The sequence below is a fragment of the Meles meles genome, chromosome 9 (genome assembly GCF_922984935.1).
Source record: "Meles meles chromosome 9, mMelMel3.1 paternal haplotype, whole genome shotgun sequence".
Classification (NCBI taxonomy): Eukaryota; Metazoa; Chordata; class Mammalia; order Carnivora; family Mustelidae; genus Meles; species Meles meles.
The window spans coordinates 32,046,765-32,068,398 of NC_060074.1; the positions used below are offsets into that span (position 1 = coordinate 32,046,765).

The 21,634-nt window shown below is 40.0% G+C and overlaps 1 long non-coding RNA gene across 1 annotated transcript; it reads left to right on the plus strand.

Annotated features, from left to right (window-relative positions):
* Positions 1 to 4,820: 4,820 nt before the first annotated feature.
* LOC123950366 lies at positions 4,821 to 18,067 on the plus strand. Its single transcript, XR_006820225.1, has 3 exons — positions 4,821 to 4,928; positions 16,050 to 16,091; positions 17,916 to 18,067. It is a non-coding gene; the product is annotated as an uncharacterized LOC123950366 (long non-coding RNA).
* The last annotated feature ends 3,567 nt before the right edge of the window (positions 18,068 to 21,634 follow it).

Here is a 21,634-nt window from a genome sequence, read left to right on the forward strand (position 1 = left end):
CTGTCCACACTTCAGCCTCTACTGCTACTCAGGAGAAACTCTTGACCTTGGGCATGGAGTGTGACTGTCTTGACATTATTGTTATTCTTTATAAGAGAAACTAGATTGTGGTCCTGACAAAGGGTAGGGATGGGAGTTGGACCGGGGCCTCCCAGGTTGTTGGGATCTCACTCCTCTGTGTCCCAGAAACCTGTGCCCACTCAAGCCAACATCTTTGGGAATATTTCCAAGTAGGTCAAATGTGACATTTTTTTCCTGTTGCTAATCATCGCATAGCTTTAGATATCTCTTTTAGTCTCTCAAGTTAGATAGAATCTCTCATTCCTCCATGCTCCTCTACCATGGCTTTTTTTTTTTAATCTGTTATATAAGATGATTATCTTTCATCCAGTCTGGTCCAGTAGCTGGTAATTTTCTCAGAAACAGAGGCCATACCTTAGTCACCTGTAGCCATCAGAGTCCCTGATGCAGCCAAGATATTTGGCAAGTTCTCATGAAATATCTCCTCAGACTTTCAGAGGCAGGCAACGGGAATCATTCCTCTGATATCAGTATTTAGAGCTGCAGAAGAACTTAGAAATGATCAAACATTGTAAATTTTTAGTTTGATTCCATTATTTCCAGCTGTATTATAAATATCCACCCCTTGGGCCAATATTTTTTGTAGTTTTAATTGTGATTACATTTTTTGTCACATTTATTTATGATATAATTGTTAATACAAGGGACTATTTGACATTTTTTAAATAAAAATGAAAATCTCTGAGCTGGCAATCAATCCTTTCTCTGTTATTTATTTGGTTGAAGAAAGAAAGCTAAAATGGCTTGCCTTAATTTCAGTTTATTATAGCTGCTCCTATGGTTCTTGGTCTTACCAAGATAATGAACCAGTCAATAAAACCACAAAGTTGATTTCACAAAACATGGTGGGGGTAGGAAATGGCCTGAAGGAAACCATCAACCAAAGCATGGACTAGAGAGTAAAACAAGTTTTGGATGAGCACCAACTACACACGGCAACTGTTCTTGCCTTCATGGAACTTTCTATCTGTCCAGAGAGACTGGCCTTAATAAAATAATAAACAGGGGCGCCTGGGTGGCTCAGTGGATTAAGCTGCTGCCTTCGGCTCAGGTCATGATCTCAGGGTCCTGGGATCGAGCCCGGCATCGGGCTCTCTGCTCCGCAGGGAGCCTGATTCCTCCTCTCTCTCTGCCTGCCTCTCTGCCTACTTGTGATCTCTCTCTCTGTCAAATAAATAAATAAATAAAAAATAAATAAACACATTTAGACATAGAAGAAATTCTCTTAACTATCCACTACTTATCAGTTTGAGGGATTAACCAACACTCTCCCCTCACTCTATAAAACTTCCTGACTGATGCTCTCAGCCTGCAGACCACTCTTTGCCAGAAGGCTCAACTCCCCTGATCCCACTGATTATGGTCTATGCTTTCCAGGACTCAGCTGTATTTGTTCTCAAACCCACTGATGCCAGGTGTATAATTTATTGTGATTAAATAACTTAGATACATATTATTCAAAGCTAGGAAACAAGAATGTGAAAAGAGTCTTTCTATGAAAACTATACAAATGCTATAGAGAGCTGCAATCAAGACAAGCTACTTTAAAAGTTTATTAAATTAAGTGTGGGTGAGACAACTGTAAAAGACTGGCAAGAAAAACACAAAATATAGAAGATTCTGGTTTCAGATTGCCTCTCAAATGTCTTTTAGTTCTCTGTAATTAAAAAAAAATAGAAAACTTAGATATTGCATTTTTATGTGTGATTGATACAAGAAAGGTGATGGAGGGGGGCACCTAGGTGGCTCAGTTGGTTGAGGGTCTGACTCTTGATTTCAGCTCAGGTCCTGGTCTCAGGGTCATGAGATCGAGCCCTGTATTGGGCTCCATGCTCAGCGAGGAGTCTGCTTGAGATTCTCTCTCCCTCTGCCCCTCCCCCACTCGTGCACATTTTCTTTCTCTCTCTCTCAAATAAATAAATAAATATTAAAAAAAAAAGAAAGCTGATGGAGGACTTTAGTCAGTAGACTCAAATTCAAGAAAAAGGCCTGGTTCTACATCATAAGATTAGAAAATAGATGAATATTTCGTTTTAACTTAACATGATATATTTAAATATATGCTTCATCCTCCCCCCTCCAAATTCACTGCTTTAAAAGACTTGATTAACCAACTACCAGTCCTAGATGAAAGCACTTCCCCTGAGTATGAAATGCTTGCTGTACATGTCTCTGAGGTTAAACTGGATATGATTTTTCTCCAGGCAGTCCCTCCAAAGAACACATAGACATTCAGAGATTAGGGGGAAGCTGGCTTGCAGGTGTATAGGTAAAAAGTAACAAACTAATTATAAAAGTTACCTAATATTGTAGGAATATTCTCATTTAAATCTTTTGAAAATTTTCTTAAAATGTTTACCACATGGGGGCGCCTGGGTGGCTCAGTGGATTAGGCCGCTGCCTTCCGCTCAGGTCAGGATCTCAGGGTCCTGGGATTGAGCCCCACATCAGGCTCTCTGCTCTGCAGGGAGCCTGCTTCCTCCTCTCTCTCTGCCTGCCTCTCTGCCTACTTGTGATCTCTCTCTCTGTCAAATAAATAGGTAAAATCTTTAAAAAAAAAATGTTTACCACATGTACCATTTAACACACATCACCTATTTGGAACTTAATGTCATTCAGGAAAGAGTTTTTACAAAGTTATGAGCTCCTGAATTGGTTACAAAAACAGACTTCTATTTCTAATACTTCCCAGAATCAGGCAAGGAGAACTCAATGTCTCTGTCCAAGCCTCAGGATTGCTTCCTGAGATCACTAAGTATTACCACCAAAAATGTTCATTTCTCACGATGAAATATATAAATGGAAGCATATAATTTGTGAAGTTTGTATTCATAAGTACTGAATCTGCTAGAAATATGCATATTACACTGGGTCAGCTAGTTATTAGTTGATTATAGGTACAGTTCTTGCTTTAAATATTTTATTTATTTATTTATTTGAGAGAGAGAGAGCATGAGAGGGGAGGTCAGAGGGAGAAGCAGACTCCCCATGGAGCTGGGAGCCTGACATGGGACTTGATCCCAGGACTCTGGGATCATGACCTGAGCAGACAGCAGTCGCTTAACCAACTGAGCCACCCAGGCACCCCACAGTTCTTGCTTTAAAGAAAAAGCACAATAGGGCACCTGGGTGGCTTAGTCATTTACGCATCCAATTCTTGGTTTTGGCTCAGGTTGCCATCTCAGGGTTGTCGGATCAAGCCACACATTGAGCTCCATGGACAGTGGGGAGTCTGCTTGAGATTCTCCCTCTCCCTCTGCTCACTTTCTTGCCCCTCCCCGCTCAAATAAATAAATAAATAAATAAAATCTTTAAAGAAAAAGCCCAGTGTGAAAGTCCCCCTAGCAAGAGTGCTCATGCTGGTAAAGATGTCCATGGAAGGCTTCCTTGAAGAGGCAGTGTTAAGTTATGGCAGAAAGGATGAGTAGGAGCCAGCCTGGCCGTTGTGAAAAAGCCAGGTATTGGAAAAGAACAATTCAAGTAGATGGAATAGCATGTGCAAAGGTCCTGAGGCCGGAAGAAACTGGCCTTTTTAAGAAACCAAATGGTTTATGTGAGTCCACACCGACTGGAGCAGAGGGAACACTGAGAGATGAAGACGTTAGATGGAAGAGAAAGAGGATCAGAGAGTGATGCAGAGGGCAGTAAGAAGGGGCAGGAAGCAAAATCTGCTACTCAGTTCTGTAAGATGTCATCAGCTTCCCTTCCAAGCACTTGAGAACGCAGATAATCCCACAGCATAAAGAAACTGAGGTCAGGTGAACTACTTCCTCTCTTCCGCCATGAAAGAATCCAATTCCATCTTATTTTCCACACCACCAAAATTATTGTGTTATATGCCAAGAATGGCCACCCTGCTGTCAGATTATTCCCCTAGTTACCACAGAACAATCCAACTCCCCCACCTTACACCCACAAAGATAAAGCCATTCTTTGCAGCTACTTCAGAGACTATCCCTCAGCGCTCCGCAGCTCCTGCCTTCAGTGAAACACTCCTCCACTTCACTCCCCGCCCTCAGCTTCCCACCCCCACCACTTCCTGGCCCTCCTACCATTCCACCAAAAAAACCACCCAGGCCTCCAGCCAGGAAAAGTTGTTAAACCCTGTCCTCTGCAACTTCACAGCACATTTGCTTGAATACCAAAAGAGGATTCGTCTTGGCCAATGAGAAACAAATGAATATGCAGCGATCCGCTGCTTGCTGTAAAGCCCTGCCAACAATTCCCACTGCTATGTTCTCTTCTGTTTTTATAATCAATTAAAAAGGCTTGGTTCGTTAGGGGCAGTTTTCCCCCCCTCCAGACAATGGAAGAAGCAGCAAGCAGCCCTCCGAAAAGGCACAAATCTCTTCTGAGAAATGTCTAGCAGAGAGAGCTTCTTACAGTAACACTTTATTTTAATGGTCCTTTAAGGCGGAATTGACAATGGAGCTGTCCCTGAAGCCCTCGCAGCGGCCTCATTCACCCCAAATAACAATGACTGTGTTGCCAGAGATCGGTCACAGCCAAGGTATCAACCTCCGCCGTACCCCAGGGGAGGAGAGGGGAAGGAGAAACGCCCTTTCTGAGCTTCACTTTGACCCTCCACCCCCAATCCAGCTTTCCAGTTCCCTATTTAGATGAGCATCCCTTATGCATTTTAGTGAATTATTCCTCTGTCGAGTCTCCGTAGGTATCAGCTTTCTGAGAAGCGGCTTGTGCTTCCCAGAAACCAAAGGGAGCCTCGCTGGTTTGCAGGCTCGCCGGTGGGTGAGCCAAGGAGCCAGGGAAGGCAGCGCATGACTAACCAGCGTGACACAGCGCCCATGAGCACTCGACAGCCACTCATCACGAGCAGCAGATTGAAGGTAATGTTTTAAGAGGTTTTCAAGCTGCTGGGAAATTGTGGGTTTCAGAAATGTTCTCTAAACCTTGTGAAAATTCCAACGGCATTGCTGCGAATACGTTAAAATGGTCACCCGTGGAATGGACAAGGACTGACAGCTTGCCACCGGCATCACAGCGCCCCCTGCCTGGCATCACAGCGCCCCCTGCCCGCCATCACAGTGCCCCCTGCAGGGCCCTCGGGAGGCACAAGGTGGTGGCCGCGCTAAAGCCCCACCAAGAGGCATGGAGAACCGACCTCAGGGACAGCCTGATGGAGAGGGCTGTCACCTGGCTGGGGGGTGGGCACCGGCTGCTGAGTAGCTGGAGCCAAGAACAAAGGCAGGTCCTGTTAACGCTGTTTATTACGCAAGCCAAGTCCCAGGAGCAGCCTCAGCGCACGAACCACGCAGAGCAAAGTGCAGGCACTCTGCCGCCTTGCCTCCTCGGGTAGAGCTGTTCCTACCCGAGGATACTACGGGGGTAGTATCTGGCGTCCAGATCGGGATAATACTAGGGAATAATAAGGTCGCAAATACTAACGTGACCACGCAAGACTTTGGGAACGTTATAAGGTGTCAGTGTCCATCTAGCCCAAAGAAACACAAGTCAAAGAGCAAGCAGAACAAGACAAAGTGGCCAGCCTAAGGGGATGGCGCAGTAGATCACGAAGGGCGTGGGTGCGGGAATCCTACAACACAGCCCAGGGGTCAGTTTTCCCTGCCCTTCCCTGTTCTGTGGGAACTTCAGTGAGTTCCTTCTCTGTTAGTGGAGCCAGTGGTAGCATCCAGGTCCTCAGCTTGCCTATATTCAATAAGACAAACCACAAAAAGCGCTCTACCCAATGCCGGTCACATAGTAAGCACGTGAAAAAATGGTCTCTGGCATTCCTTTGTGTGTCAAGGGCAGCCTGGCACCACCGCCGCCGCCCATCCCAGCGTAGGCTTCCATAAGGTCCTGCTTTCACATGTGGGGGATCTGCTGAAGAGAGCGCTCAGCATCCCCATGCATCTGCATTGATTCCGCAGATTCCTTACTCCCCGTCTTCCTTGATTTTTCCGTTGAATTTATCATCCTCCGAAGCCTTCTCACGCTAGCTGTCATTTGATATTAAATGCCCATTGGAGAGAAAATGGCTGCTCCTGATGAAACTGGTATTAGCCTGGGATAAACAATCAAGGCCATCTGTAATGACGGATGAATCGTCTGGGTTTGAGTCTGGTCCATTACAGAGTTCCAAGATAAAATGGAAACACACCAGAGCCAGTCTTTTTTTTCCTGTCTCTGATTAAGCAGCCTAAAGGGGAAGGTCTCTAATTGTTGGAGGAATATGGTGCCTCTTGTTGGAAGGAAGCAGTGGGGACACAGTCTCTTATACTCATTGACATTGCAATCCTGTTCCAGAAAAACTATTTCTGCAGAGCCTAGGGGAAACAGCAGAGTACAGTGCTTTCTCCCACACCCCAAATTACAAAAATAACAGGCACACTCCTTAATAGCAACCTAAGAGAAGTGTCAATTACAAAAATGAAGTATTTAGTAACTGCATAATTATTTAACACATTTCTCCAAATAACTTAAGTTGTTTATAAACAGTCTAAAACCACTGAAGAGAATATTTTACTCTGATAAAACCCAAGTTGTTTTACTGCTAACTTTTCACTCACTTCTCTGATTTGGCCTGGTAGTCTTGAGAATAAATTAGTGCTAGGTGCCCTCAGAGGACGAACAGGGTCTTTTACCAAAGTCTTAACTAATGTACCGTATTTAGACTCCCCACATCATGAAAGGAGTCTCTAAATCTCCCTTTCTTACCCATCAGAGGAATGGCCACCACCATCGTAAAGGAACAAACTGTATTTTCTTTCTTTCTTTCTCTTCTTTTCTTCCTTTCTTTCTTTTTTGATTTACTTATTTATTTATTTGAGAGAGAGGGAGGGAGAGAGGGAGAGCAGGAGGGGCAGAGGGAGATGGAGAGAGAATGTGAAGCAGACTCTGTGCTCGATACGGAGCATACTCGGGGCTCGATCTCACAACCGTGAGATCATGACCTGAGCCAAAACCAAGAGTCAGACGCTTAACCCACCGCACCACCCAGGCATCCCTGTGTTTTCTGAAGAGCAAGTTAGAAAGCAAGGCAGAGAAGGATGGAACAAGACCAAATATCCAGCTCTTAATCTATCTAGATTCTATCAAGATATGTGGAATAATGGCTACCACGCACCCAGCAGATGCCTTGGTTTTCCTCTGCAGAGACGTGAGTAACAGACAAGGACTCTGTCTATAGGAAGTGTGGGGATAAGCGTCCACATCTTAGCAAGTAGGCCAGATGACCTAAAGCTGTCCCTCTCTCCAGTTTGATATCTTTCTACCCTTTCCTTCCGAGCTTCCCAACACTGTACCGAGCTTCCCACAACAGATCGAACCTCCGTAGTTACTCCTCCAGTTCACACATGTGTTTCCCTCTGCTCACAGCACCTTGCCCCTTTTCTTGTGACATCTGCTTTTTCTTTTAATCTGAGTTTAGTCATCTCTTCCAACAAGGTCCTTCCCTGCCATACCAACTAAGTAGCATTATGTGCCTTCCATATGTAATTCTCTAGCGAAGTATAGCTCTTCTATCTTAGCATCTATCATAAGTTTATTTGATAAGACTTTTGGTTGCAAGATGTGGAAATCAGCTTAAGGGACCATCAGCGATATACAGATGTGGTATTACCCTTCATAATCCAGGCCTTAGGGAACAACCAGCACTAGAAGTTGAAAGCTGTTAAGATTTTTTCTCCCTCGTGTTTTGGCTAATTTCTGCATATCTACTTCCTTTTTATTGGTTTCTGTATGACAGCTTTCTCTGCTCTCTAGCCATATGGAAGAATATGGCAGATGGCTCTAGCCACAAGCAGAAAACACAATGTCCCTGAATGACAGCCCCAAATTTCTGCCATAATCATATGGGCCCTATTTAAGTTAGGCTTCTAGCTGAGGGCCCATTTTAGAGAAGAGAACAATGGCTATGGGATGAACTGTTATTCCAAAATATCTAGAGTACCATAACACTCACAACTGCCTACTTGCATGTCTACATACTTGATCATCAGTAAACTTTGTAAGAGTAGGTCAATGGACCACGTCTATCTTATTCACGATTATATCCTCATGGAACTCTGTGCCAAACATTACAAAATGTCCATTTTGTAATATTAAAAGAAAAAAGGCCTAAAAGAAAAGTAAAGCCCCTGTATAATTCCCTCCATATCAAAGACTTCCTTCTTCCTATCTTTCAAACCTTTTTGTCCCCCACTCACATGTTAGCCCTACTGTCACCACCTACCATGGATGGTGATCTCCTATATTCCTGCCATATTTTAACCTCTATAAAATCGTCCCTTGTCCTCCGTAAACACTCCCAGGGACTTTATACTCCATATGTCTCTCCACCTGGAATAACAATAAGAAATACAAAATATTTGTATCTTAACTATGTTGCAGACATAGTGATAGGTATATCACATACTCTTTGTCTAATCTTATAACGCTCAATATTTTGCCCAGTTGAAACTTGGATATAGCTGAATAACTTGTTCAAGGTCACAACTAATAAATAATCTTAGTCCATCTGAGTCCAAAATCCAATAACGTTTTCCTCCTAATCTTTCCACTCATGTAATCTAGTACATGGAAAGCCCCTCAAATCCAGGAGCCATTGATGAATTTACTTCTATATCCCCAGAGACTAACATATTTTACATTTCACAGAAGGACATAAGGTATGCTTAATAAATATTTGCTGAGGCATGAATAAATGAGTGAATGAATGAGTGGGTGTGTTCTACTGGGGGAAAAGATACATTCAACAAGAAGAATAGTTTTTTCTCTATTCTGACAACTTTGTAGTCCTCACGTGTCAACAAAATAATCAGCTCAGATGAAACCAATTATATTAGCAGTCCTATAAAGTTAACGTGGCTAGAGGACTAACTTCTATCAGATAAAACCTCTCCCTAAGAAAAAAACATAAAAGCTGAACACAATATAAAACAAAACTGAACTAAAACAGCAGCTACTTAAGGTTTTGGAAAACAAACCACTAACTTCCTAAGACTTAAGAGCAGGCGAGATCAAAGGAAAAGAGACTCTAAGAGAAGGAAGCCTAACATAATATTGAGCGTCTAAACTTTCAGCATTTGATCGATCCTAAGATTTCAGAAGGAAGAGGCCAGTAAATTAGGAAGAATGTTCAACTTTGACGCCACTAAAAAGAACAGGCTTTGCACAGAGGACTTAAAGGGCAGGGAAACTATTCTGCACAATATTACAGTAGTGGATATGTGTCCTTATAGATTTTCAGCACCCAGAGACTACCCAAGGCCAAATGTGAACTGTAACGGAAACTATGAACTTTGAGTGATAATGATGTGTCAATGTCAGTGATGTGTCAGTTGTAACAAATGTGCCTCATTGTGCAGCATGTTGATAGTAGGGAAGGTTGGGGGGGGGGACATGGAGCATGTGGGAACTCTCTGTACTTTCTACTCTGCTATGAATCTAAAACTGCTCTAAAAAGTCATTTGTTAGTTAAAAAAAAAAAAAAAAGCTAAGATGAGCCTTCATTTGTACCATGGAGCTGGGGAGGAAAAAAAAAAGAAGAAAAGAAAAGAAATCAGCATTCAGGACCTGACAAGCAGAAGGAGCTCTGATTAACATTCCAGGTCTTAACTGAGATTCCTGAATGGTAACATTTTAGGTATTAGAGAAAAATGAAAATAGGCAACCCTCACAAAACTTAAACTTCAGTCTCAAAGTATCTCAATACCTAATTAGATCAAGATGATTACACTTAAGCTAACTCCCTGTAAGAAATGAAATAAATCCTTCCTAGGGAATATATAGGAATACACACACACACACACACATATATATATAATATATAATGTAATTATATATAATATAATGTTATATATTATAAATATATATAATTTGAAAAACAATTATCTAAGTTTCCTTCTCAAAGAAAAGGATATAATTAATCTCAAGGAAGGAGGATAAGGGCAGCAATTAATTAGATGGAAAGTAAATATACAATAGAAAAAAACAGGAGAGTTTTTTTAAATTTTAATAAAAATTGATAAATCACTAGCAATACAGAACAAGAAAACAAAAGAAAAAGAGAGATGGCACAGATAATATCAGGATAGTAAAAGGGGACAGTATTGCAGATCTTATGGAAACTTAAAAAACAGTAAAAGGGTATGATGCACAATTTTATGCCCATAACTTTAAAGTCTTAAATAAAATGTAAGCATCCTTGAAAATTTTTATTTAACAAAACTAACACAAAACAAAAATCAAAAATCTGAATAGGTTATACTAAAGAAATTTATTGGGTAATTTCAAAACTTATTTGATAAAGAACACTACTGGTCTAGATGGCTTCATTGGTGAAATATCCCAAATATCTAAAGAGGAAGCTAGGCCAATATTAAATTGGAGAACATAAAAATATTTAAAAAGAAGAACTTTACACCTTTTTTCTATAATGCAAGATTAACCTTGATACCAAAACCTGACAAGAATATTAGAAGAAAGGAAAATTATAGGAAAATTTCTCTTATAAATTTAGGTATAGTAATTTTAAACAAATATTAGCTAATTATACTCAGTAGAAGTATAATAAGTATAATAAAAGTATAATAAGTAAATATACTCAGTAAAAGTATAATATATCATTGCTAAGTGGGATTTATTCTAGGATTTTTTTAAAGATAAGTAACATTTAAAAATAAATTAATGTAATTCATCATATTAACAAAATAAAAGAGAAGCACTTCTCAGTAGATGTAGGGAAGCATTTGATAAAAATCAGTACACATTTATGATAAAAACAAAACTTTGAGTAAACCAGGAATAAGAAATTGTTTCAGTCTAACAAAGAATAGCTTTCCCCAAAACAATAGCTAATAGTGAAAGAATAAAAGGACACCCCTTGTCATTTCCAAGATCAAGAATGAATCAAGGATATCTGACATCACAATTTTATTCAATATTGTAAGGAATATCTTAGCCAATGCAATATAATAAGAAAAAAAAGTATAAAGATTTGAAAGAAAACAATAAAACTCTCATTATTCGTGGAAAATATAAATGTGTGCATAGAAAATTACAAAGATCCTAAATGTTTATAGCAGCAATGTCTACAATAGCCAAACTATGGAAAGAACCTAGATGTCCATCAACCGATGAATGGATAAAGAAGATGTGGTATATATACACAATGGAATACTATGCAACCATCAAAAGAAATGAAATCTTGCCATTTGCAACAACGTGGATGGAACTAGAGGGTATCATGCTTAGTGAAATAAGTCAATCGGAGAAAGACAACTGTCATATGATCTCCCTGATATGAGGACGTGGAGATGCAACATGGGGGGTTAGGGGGATGGAGAAGAATAAGTGAAACAAGATGGGATTGGGAGGGAGACAAACCATAAATGACTCTTAATCTCACAAAACAAACTGGGGGTTGCTGGGGGGAGGTGGGGTTGGGAGAGGGGGAGGGAGTTATGGACATTGGGGAGGGTATGTGCTATCTTGAGTCCTGTGAAGTGTGTAAACCTGATGATTCACAGACCTGTACCCCTGGGGATAAAAATACATTATATGTTTATTTAAAAAAAAAAAAAAAAGGATGAATACCCAACTTTTGTAGCAACATGGACGGGACTGGAAGTGATTATGCTGAGTGAAATAAGTCAAGCAAAGAGAGTCAAGTATATGGTTTCACTTATTTGTGGAGCATAACAAATGACATGGAGGACATTGGGAGAAGGAGAGGAGAAGGAAGTTGAGGGATATTGGAAGGGGAGGCGAACCATAAGAGACTATGGACTCTGAAAAACAACCTGAGGGTTTTGAAGGGGTGGGGGTGGGAGTTTGGGGGAACCAGGTGGTGGGTAATAGGGAGGGCACGTATTGCATGGAGCACTGGGTGTTGTGCAAAAACAATGAATACTGTTACGCTGAAAAAATAAATTAATTAATTTTAAAAAATGACAAAGAACCAATAAACAATAAAATTGTTACCTTCCAGACCAATATACAAAATTAAGTTCATCTTCGTACAATAGAAACAAATATTTAGAATATAAAATTAGAAAATAAAACTTCATAATGCCATCAAGAATAATCATCGATTCAAGAATAAATCAAACAAAAATCTGTGTATAAATAGGAATTTAGGAATAAATCAAACAAAACCTACTTATAAATCAGAGAGTATTACTGAGATTAATTACAGAATATCTGGACTAATGGAGAGATATACCACATTCTTGGATTGGAGCATTCAATGTAGTCCATTTATTCACATTGATCTGAGGATCAGCAAATCCCAGTCAAAATCCCAACAGTATATCTGCATAGCTTGACAATCTGATTATAAACTCCATATGAAAATGCTAGAATAGCCAAGACAATCTAAGGTAAAGGAGAATATCAAAAGAATTAAGCACTAGATAGCCAGAATTATCATAAAGTCAAGTTATTAGGGTACTATAGCATTAATTCAAAGATACACAAATAGATTTGTGGAACAAAAGAGAAAGTAAAGAAATGGACCGCATGATTTGTGGCAAAGGAAACAGTGCTATGCAGTGAAGGGAGGGTGGCCTTTTTAATAAATGAAGCTGAGTCAAATGGATATTCATATATTTAAAAAATTAATCATGATCCCTACTACACATTATACACAAAAATCAACTCCAGGTACATTCTTAACTGTGGAAAGGAAAAGCTTCTAGAAAAAAATATTGGCAAATATATTTATGAACTTTAGAAAAATAAAGATTTCTTGAAGGGTCAAAAAAAGCTCTTAAAAAGGAGCAAATATTGATAAATTACACTATGTTAATTAAGTAGTTATGTGTATCAGAATCATCATTAAGAAAGGATTAGAAAATCATCATTAAGAAAGCACGGCTCAGAGCGGAGAAAGGTGTTCGAGAGTCATATACAAAACATATAAAGAACTCCTGTAAGTCAATAAAGAAAATATGGGGTAAGTAATAGAAAAATAGTCACATATTAATAGATGCTTCACAGAAAAGGAAAGATAAATGATAAACAGATATTAAAATGTGCTCAACATTATTAGACATCGGAGAAACAAAGTACTGAAAAGTCTGAAAACCATACTGAGTGTAGGAAAGTATGTGGAACAATTAGAACTTTCATATTGTATTGGTGGCAATGTAGACTGATAATCATTTGGTTAAGCTCAGATAGGATCTACTGCAGTCAAACCCACACGTAACCTGTGACCAGCAATTCCACAGTGATCCAACTGATTTGCATACAAATGTGCTCCCAAAGCATGTACAGGAATGTTTTAAGAAACACTTTTCATGGCTCTTGAGGACTAGAAATAACTAAAAAGTTTTCCCACAGGAGAATGGATAAGTAACTTGTGGTGTAATTGTGTTCTGTGTTAGTTCACCTTCTCTGGGAAGCACATAATCATATGCGGTTAGGAGTGCATGATATTTACTGATGGACAGAGCATGAGAACGTAGAGTAAGTCTTCAGAAGGCAATGCAGGTCATGTTGACCTGTAGAAGAAAGAGGGAAGGAAGGGAGAGTCGGAGAGCAGCTTAGACATGGTGTGGCTCTGAGAATGTCTCAGCTGGTCCGGTGGGGAGCGTCCACGCAAATACTGCCCACAGAGGAGTCCCCACTGAGCACAAATACTCAGACCTTAAGGCCAGCCATGTTGAGTCACTGGCTGGATGCTGCCCCCAGAAAGCAGGTCCCCGAGGTTCAGCTGCATCAGTGGATCCAAAGCACTGTAGCTGGAGGTTACAGATAACCATTCCTCAGTCTGACGCTCACACTGCCATGGCTGCCATACAATGGAGCACTGTGAACAGACAGTAAATAGACAATCTATCACAAAATGCAACATGGAAAGATCTTACAAATACAATATTGGGCAAAGACAGACAGACAGAAAGAAAGAGAGAGAGAAAGAAAGAGGGAGGGAGGAAGAAGGAGGAGGTAGGAGGAAGGAAGAAAGGAAATAAGGAAGGAAGGAAGGACGGAAGGAAGGAAGGAAGGAAACAGGGAGGGAAAGAGGGAGGAAGGAAGAAGGGAGAAGGAAGAAGGAGGAGGAGGTGGAGAGAGGGAAGGAAGGAAGGATAGAAAGAAGGAAGGAGGAAGGGAAGAAAGGAAAGGGTGGGAGGAAGGAAGGAAGGAAGAAAGGGAGGAAGGAAGAACAGTGCACCTACTGCATGATTTCTTGTACATAGATCTCAAAAACAGTCAAAAATAATTCATGATAGATGTCAAGAATGATTACCTTTGAGCAGGACCAAATGACTGGGAAGGGGCATTAGTTAAGCTATTGGGACTTGACATAGTGCTCTGAGTGTGTTACATGCCTTTCTGTGGATACATATATATGCCACACTTCAATAAAAAACAAGTTACTTTAAAAAAAAAAATAGTATAGCCAGACAATGGTATTCACAGGAATAGATGCCATATAAACCCAGAGAACAAAAGCCCACGAGAATAAAGCCTTTGTAGAAGGTAGTGAAATAGGAAGAGAATAAAATATATTTATTTTGACATAGAAGACTCAAATAATTTTACCAAAATATTTCCATAATTATTAAACCTCCTTTATTAATGGGAAGCAGGTGATGCTGCTGCTTTATTTATTTTCATAAACAACATTTTGATGGGTTAATAGTGATGTATTTTTATTCTGAAAATGCCTGCACAGACCAGAAATATTAGCTTAACACAGCACTTCTCAACTTTTTCCAGGCTGACACAGTCAAAGCTTTGACAAACTACCATTATGATGCTCCCTTTAACTGAATTTGCATACCGCTTTGCATAATTGTTGATGCAGGTATGACTTTAATATCTTTATCAAATGCCTCCCCACACAAGACGTGCTGCTTCCTTTTGCCCTTGGCCAAGCCAATGGGTACCAATGGTCTCAAAATGGCAACAGAATGGAGAAAGAATGGGGGCAACAGTGACACCATAGGATTGCAGGTAGAGAACAGAGTTTGGAACTCACAGGAGTTACCTAGGGTCACGTAACAGAGGAGACTTTATTCAATCCATAAATAAGGATTAGAAACAGCAATGCATGAGGCGTTGTTGCAGGGGCTTCTCATTCCTACCTCTTTCCATAGGCTTGCTATGAGTTAGTGCAAGTGGACCCATGTGCAGGCATGGATCAAATAGAAGACTGGGCCACGCCAAACCGAGTGTTGCTCACACGTCTGGGGCGAATTCAGGATGCAAAACTGGCAGAATACATCCGAGAGATCATATGGTTTGGCCTCCTCAGTTTACAACCCAGGAACCTGCAGACCAGAATGTTCAATCCCTTGCTCGGTATCATAGCAATCTAATTAGTACCAGAGGTCTGTGTGTTTCTCCTGAAGAGAAGCTAACAGGAATGATGATGGGCCTATCTCTGAGGACTTGACTGGTCTCCTGGCTAATCTTTGTGGCACTTGAAACCCTTCCTATCTCAAAGAACAATCTATGAATCTGATCAGTTGCCTAACCCAGCCTTTAATCACTGTCCAAAAGCCTGTAGCTTCACATAAAATCAGCAGAGAAACATGTTGGAGAGAAGCCACGTCTCTGTTTGGACCACTCTGTAGATTTCTTGTAGCCCTGGAAGTCACTTATCTGATGGTTGATAGGAGACCCACTGAGTCTTATTTTTAAATGCCTGCCAAGCTTCTCACTTGGGGTCCAATGCTCAGTGTTGGCCTAGTACAATCTGTACTTCTTCACATCTGCTCTCGTGACTAATACCAGTCAGGCCCAAGGAAATTTTCACCTCCCTGTCTCCCAATGGCCTAGGAAACCAAACCTGAGGGCTGTGGGGCCAGGAGTATTGTACTGACCCCAGTAACAGAGGCGGACAATGCAAATAAGATGGAATGGGGGAAGCTTAGGTAAGAGACAAATCAAATACGTTGTGTAATCTTCCTCTCAACACCAACACAATAACTCCTTACAAAACAAAGTATAATTTCTCAGTCAAGTCAAGTATCTCTTTTCTTGCTTCTCTTCAGGTTCCAATTTGTGATTCTGGGGAGTACTAGAGAATATGTAGGGTAAGTATGGAAGTTACACAGTGGCTGGTGGAAGATTTTATGATATTATAGAGTTTGCTTCACTCTTAAATGTGTGTGCGTACACATGCAAGTTTTTTGCATTGACAACTAATTGGATGTTGGATGCAAAACTGCAGATACTTATAATTTTACAAAGTATTAAATAAGGTGTAACTAAGTGTTTTTATTGAATTATGATTGATAATATAGTATTATGTTAGTTTTAGGTATTCAATGTTGTGATTTAATATTTTCATACATTATGAAATGATCATCTCAATAGATCTACTTACCTATTGTCATTATACAAAGTTGGGGGTTGGGGGGGGTTGTTTCCTTGTTTTGTCAGAGAGAGTGAGAGAGAGAAAGGAAGTCAGAGGGAGAACCAGGATCCCCACTGAGCAAGGAGCCCAATGCGGGACTTAATCTCAGGGTCCTGGGATCATGACCCGAGCCGAAGGCAGACACTTAACTGATTGAGCCACCCAGGCACCCCTATACAAAATTATTATAATATTATTAACTATATTCCTTAGGCTATACCTTATATCCCAGTGACTTACTTATCTTACAAGTAAAAGTTTGGACTTCTTGATGGCCTTCACCAATTTTGCTGTTTTTCTCTACCACCACTCCCCTCTGGCAACCACCAATTTCTCTAGACACAGAGAACAAGGAGTCTGTTTCTATTTTGTTTTGTTTCAGTAAAGTTATATAGTGTTTGTTTTCTCTGTCTGACATATTTCACTTGGCATAATACCCTCGAGGTCCATTCTTGTTGTTGCAGATGGCAAGAACTCATTCTTCAGAGCTAAGTAGTATTCCATTGTCTGTCTTTATCCATTATCTTCTTTATCCATTCATCTATCAATGGGCAGTTAGGTTGCTTCCATATCTTGGCTATTGTAAATAATGCTGCAATTGAATATAAGTATCAAAAACGTTCAATAGTACAGTAGGGATGCAATCACCAAACTCAGACTGGAGAAAAATCTATAGAACAAACAAGGCAGTTCTCTCAATAATTAAAATGAAAAGGGGAGAGAGAGAGTGCGCAACAGAGACGGAGAGAAAGAGAAACAACAAGACAGAAAGGGAAAGAAAACCAAAAGATTGAGACTTAATAGATATTTCAGCAAATCACTATGTGTGAGCTTTATTTATGTTTTGATCCCAACTATAAAATATGTATGTGACATTTGACACAACTGAAATATTGAACAATTGCTAGTTATTTGTTGATAGGAGGGAATTATTGTTATCTTTAAGGCATGATGATGATGATGTGATTGTGTTAAAAATCTCATCTTTTAGGTGTATTGCTGACATATTTACAGATCAGATTATATGACATGTGGGATTTTCTTCAAAGTAATGGGGGGAGGGTAGGGATAGGAAGATGAAATAAGACTGGCCAGAACTGAGCAATTCATGGAAGCTAGGTAATAAGTCTATGGGAGTTTCTTATATTATTCTGCCTATCTTAGTATGTTTGAATTTCTCCATAATAAAAAGTTTCCAAGAAAACAAAGGATTTTTAAATAAAATTTTGTGATTCAGTGTAACAATTTTGTTAAGAATGTTGATCCTTTTTAATAACACATTTCCCTTTTAGCTTTGTAGATAATTTTGAATAATTTAGAGAAAAATTTATGCTTTGAAAAGTTTAATAATTTCTGATGTTAAAAATGTTACTTTTACTTGAATTTACATCATTGATGAAAATATTTTCAAGTTTTATAAGCAGTGAGTATACACAGACATGTTCTTTTTTAGATATTTTAGGTATGTACTTAATATACATGTTCTTTTTTAATCCTTTAGATTCTTGAGAATGAGTACAAACTGAGAACATGATAAAAATGAAAACTATAAAAGGAAGGCTCAGAAAAAATGCTTAGAAAAGAACAAATCTTTAAGAAGAAAAACAGAAATGGAAATTTTCCAAAGAGGTGGTTGGCTTACATTTTTGAAAACTGGAAACAATGAAAAAGAGGAGGCTTGTGTTAAACATAATGCACATAAAATTCACAAGAAGGATATTACACATTTGATGTAATTGCTCATCCAAACAATGAAAACGTGCAAAACTGTTACTGGCATCAAGCCTCTGTTTGTACAGTAAAATCCCTGTGCTTTCACATCTTTTCCTGCATGAAGACTGAACTACAATACAAGATAATTAGAGTGTGTGAGGACCCGGGTTTGACTCCTGCCCCAGGCCTTGTGTTGGGAAGCGTTGGGGAAGAGGGCTGCCAGGAGATACACAGTGCCCCTGAGTGGTAGGTAGTCCCTTTCAGAAAATAATTCCCAACAAAGGAATAATAATAAGTTTTAAACATTGTATTTTGTATTATAGGATTTCCAAGAAGAAAGAAGAGTTGTGAAGCTCTGATCATTTCCAACGCTGGGGAAGGCTCATGGGAGGCGGTAGGACTTGTCTGAGCTCTGACAGAAGAAAGAATAGCATTAAATGGATTGGAGAAAGATCATTCCAGACGTAAGACTGTACAAAAGTACCGAGGCCAGAATAAGGGGTCCCATCTTGAGGATGCTGATGAATGAAGACAGGCCTCAATCAGTTTTACACCATGAGTGCAAATTTAAGCTGGATTAGTCTGGCCCTGCTAAGTAAATGCTCAGGAACTGAAATATTATAGCTGCAACATGGCTAGCAGAGGAAATGAAATGGAAGCCTATAAACCCTGAAGGCTAGAGCAGGAACGCAGATTCAGAGAACTCAACATAGTTTTATTTGGGGGCCGAACCATAAAGGTGACTTAGGGAGACCCAAGGGCCAGGGCTCTCTGTGCATGTGTGCGGGCCCTTAGTGATCATTAACTCTGGAGGGAAAAAAAAAGTTACATGGCCTTGCAAGTAAAAATGATTAAGGTATTTCTTGTAGCTATTTCTGTATGTCATAAAAACAGCAGGATTTTTTAGAATGGGCTGATATTCTTTATCCCAGCCCTCCCTAAAGGGAATTAAAGAGCTGAGACCTGTAGGAATTTATTGGGCTGACGGGAAGAAAACACAGCACCAAAAGGAGCTCACACATGCCCTGTGACTCACTTGAGTGTCTATCTAAATGCAAAGCCTGGTCTTATTTTTTTGAAACCAGCTTTCTGGGAGACTGTTTAAGAGTTAAGGGATTACAAGAATAAGTCATTGATCTCCCATTTCTAAGGCTAACAAAGAATTTCATATTACTGAAACCAGACCTCGCCTTTAAACTGAACGATTTTCACCAGAGGGGAGGTGGGAGGCTGTTTTTGTTTGCTTTGCGATGATTTGAAAGTTGCGTGACATTCTTGGGCAGAAAAGAAAGAGAAAATTCTCAACCTTATGAGAGCGTTTTTCCATGCTCGCCTTGAAAAAGGCAAATTGGAAATTATCTTGGACAGAGTGTGCAAAATGGAATGACCCCCAAGCTCTTTGAAGGGTGGCCTATCTTTTGAAATCAAGTCGTTGATTTACTGTGTACTTAGAAGACACATTGTTTTCAGTCAGAACAATTCCAGGTGAAAGATGAGACAGAGATCGTTCCGTCGCTCTATTGATGAAACCAAGCCAAATAAATGTTTTACAGCCCTTTTGACAAAATACTTTGATTAAAGGAATTACAGGTAGAGGCGACCTGCCACTAACGAACATTTCTCAACAACATAAAACAACTGAGTTTTAAAACAAATACACCAAACTCCACACTTCTCAACAAATATAGCGTACCCCACCCTCCCACCCCCCTACCCCCTTGTGGAAGGGAAGGGGTTACCCTAGGAAGCTATAAGCTTTAAATAAGGCTACAGCAATTTCTTGAAAGTGTTTCTGACTTTTCTGGTTAAGCCTTCAGGGAGTGCGCTCTATCGTTTTGACTATCTTCCAAAATAAAGGAACTTCAACACATGAAAATGGATTTTCATTTCTGAAAAGTAATCAAAAGTCCATTGAAAGGAAGTCTGGAGATGGAGAGGTGGTTAGGCTGAGTAATACTGGTTTTATTTAAGAATAAGTTGTAAGTTGAACAGAAAGGAGTGGCTTCTAAACCCCTTCAAAATTAGATCTGGAGACGATTTCCAAGAACAGTTATGAAAATGATTTGTTCAAATCGGTGTAATGACTCCCAACTATGGGGAAAGGGAAAAAGATGGATCTTTGCATAGACATTTCATACTTAAATATTTGAATATATGTACAACCATTCCCAAGTGGCAACATGTACCGAAATGGGAAATGTGCATCCCCTCTGTCCTAGCAATTCCACTTCGAAGACATCACCAGACACTGGGACTCACCCAGAGTCCTAGTTGGGTATGCGGGGGGGGGGGGGGGGGGGGGGCGCTATTTCTCCTCTAGAGCTGCAATTCCTGATGTTTTTCTCTTCTTCTGAAACCCCTGCTGGTGTTTGTTTAGGAAGACCAGGGCAGTAGGGACATGGGATGAGGGCCACATCTCAACCAGCCTTCCACCTCTCATGCCCTTTCCTTCTGTTACCTGCATTATGTTTCAGTTCACCTTAATTTTGTTTGAATTCAGGAGACTTACAGACATTCTCATTAGCTGGTGCATACTCAGTAGGAAAAGAGAGTAGGACTTCAATTCTTTTTTTAACTGCCTAATTAGTACCATACAGAAGAGATGACTTACATATCATCAGTTACTCTTTTTTTTTTTAAAGGAAAGATACAAATGTCTTCCTGCTGAATAAATGACTATTTAAAAAGTTAACTTAGACATAAAACTACTCCATTTAAGAGATAATTTCTCAAGATGCTTTGTTTGAAGTCGGTTACTCTCCGTCTTTAAAGTGATTGAATTTTTGTGCAAAGAGTTGACATGCCACATTTTTAAAATGCTTCAAAACCCACTTGAGGGACACTCTCCTTTTCTCTTTCTTTAAAAAAAAAGGCCCTGAGAAATGTTGCCTTGATAGGAAGCGAATGCGGTTCTATGGTAAATATTGTTAAAGCAATCTTAAAAATGAATGACTTGTTTTGACTGTTTTTCTTTCCTAGCAAAGAAACAGAGGACCTAGGGAAGAAAACCCTTCAAAGTTCTCTGCGTATTAATCCACCCAGTGGAAACTTCTGCAGTTCAGCAAGGAAGTTCTTCGGAATCACAATCAGACAGTGGAGTGCTGCTTCGGCTCATTTTCTATGGTAGTTTCCAGAAATGCAATCCTAATCTATGTTTATTCATTCTTCTCACACAGAATCATTAACCCTGCTCTCCCCCTGTTTGTTAATGCACATGTGAGTTCCACCGGCTATCACCCAGCTTTTTCCTTAATCACCACGAGCCATGTCTCAACCTGCATCCTTCTCCGAAGAGCTCTGTTTACCCACCCTTATCACCTCCCACAGTCTGCTCAGCTACCGGAGACTCTGTGACAAGGGGCCATAAACGTGACACTGTCCTTGAAAGATATCAGTAAAATTTTACATTATTATCCTGATTGTGGTGGGGGGGGGTGAGGTTGGAAAGATGCTTCAAAAGGAGTCAGATTATTTTCTTTCATCAGAGGTTAAATGGATAATTAATTT